Source organism: Eptatretus burgeri, chromosome 12 (genome assembly GCF_056783735.1).
Source record: "Eptatretus burgeri isolate ZD-2024b chromosome 12, Ebu_testis_v1, whole genome shotgun sequence".
Lineage (NCBI taxonomy): Eukaryota > Metazoa > Chordata > Myxini > Myxiniformes > Myxinidae > Eptatretus > Eptatretus burgeri.
The window spans coordinates 48,743,548-48,745,321 of record NC_140972.1 but is presented as its reverse complement, the minus strand read 5'-3'; the positions used below and the strand labels follow the sequence as shown (position 1 = coordinate 48,745,321).

Below are 1,774 nucleotides of genomic sequence, written 5' to 3'. Positions count from 1 at the left end.
AAAAGTTGCAATCAATTTGGAAATTAATTAAGCTTACGTTTTTGGGGAAATTTTTTAAAAGGAAAATACATTTGGACACATTAAAGGGTTATTCTGCCCACCATACATATGTGACATATATCATGTCTATCATATTATCGATATAGGTTAACTCCTATTTACTACCTAAAAACGTCTATCGATTTAACACCTTGAACTAACATGCCATGAACTTACGCACAACTCCACAAACTCACAGTAACTTACATTTAACATTGATATTAACGTCATGTACCTGTCGTTTAATCACATCCCTTTTAATCTATGCACACGTGTATTTATGATTCCATAGGCTCACTCTTGGAACAGATAGCACGAGTACCACGAAATTAGACTCGAGTACATGATGAATACAAATGGGAGCCGGCGTGCTTCGAGATGCATCACCCCCCCCCCCATCGTGACACAACTTCAGAACGGCAGGAATCGAACGCAGAGTGAGACGGAAACTGAGTAATATCATATAAACGAGGAGAGTGAGAAACACACACACACACACACACATAGACACACACAGAGACGCAGACACACACACACAGACGCAGACACACACAGACACACATACGCACACACATAGACACACACACACACAGAGACGCAGACACACACACAGACGCAGACACACACAGCCGCACACACACACACAGACACACACATACACACAGACACACACGCACAGACACACACAGACGCAGACACACACACAGACACATACGCACACACATAGACACACACACAGACGCAGACACACACACAGACACAGACACACACAGACGCACACAGAGACACACACACACACAGACGCACACAGAGACACACACACACAGACGCACACAGACACACACACACACGCAGACACACACAGACGCACACACACACACAGACACACACAGACACACACACGCACAGACACACACACACATAGACATACACACACGCACACACACAGTCACATACAGACACACACACACACACACAGAGACGCAGACGCACACAGACAGACACATACGCACACACACACGCACAGACACACACACATAGACACATACACACACACACAGAAACATACACACAGACACACACAGTCACATACACACATACACACACACACACTACATCGAGATGGTCACATTACATGGCAGACCAGGCGATGAACAGCCGCGCACACATCCTCAACACGACCAACCTCGCTCCTCCCCCAATGGCCAGTGGCTCCTCCCCCAATGGCCAGTGGCTCCTCCCCCCAATGGCCAGTGGCTCCTCCCCCAGGTTTCCTCACTCCGGCTCCAGTGTAATGTGAGAGAATCCATTACGGATTTCGCTTCGCGCGCAGGAGCGCGTGTCCTCCCGTTGCCTCTCCCCACCTCACTTCCTCACTTCCTCACTCTCTATCCGCGCTCTTTCTTTATCTCTCTCTCGAACACCTCCCCTCTCCACTCTAACCCCTCCCCCTCTCTCTCTCTCTCTCTCTCTCTCTCTCTCTCTCTCTCTCTCTCTCTCTCTCTCTCTCTCTCTCTCTCTGTCTCTCTCTCTCCCTCTCTCTCCCCCCCTCTAGCCCCTCCCCTCATACCGTGAATCCTCTTCCCGATCTAGTCTTCTCTCCGCTTATCCTCTTTGCTTCCTCTTCCTCTTCCTCTCTCACTCTCTTCTTTCTCGTGGATGCCAAATCCTCTTCCTCTCCTCGATTCTCTCTCTGTCTCTCTCTCTTTCACGTATTCCAAAGTCTTCTTCCTCT

General features: G+C 48.8%; 1 protein-coding gene across 3 annotated transcripts in view; it reads left to right on the top strand.

Moving 5' to 3' along the window:
• Positions 1 to 1,508: 1,508 nt before the first annotated feature.
• LOC147015572 (zinc finger protein 609-like) overlaps positions 1,509 to 1,774 on the top strand; it is a 68,415-nt gene continuing 68,149 nt past the window's right edge. For 2 of the 3 annotated variants that reach the window (XM_085850438.1, XM_085850437.1), the window contains exon 1: positions 1,512 to 1,774. This exon is cut by the window's right edge. The gene's annotated coding sequence lies outside the window, so the exon portion shown is untranslated. The other variant, XM_085850439.1, reaches the window with a different exon arrangement.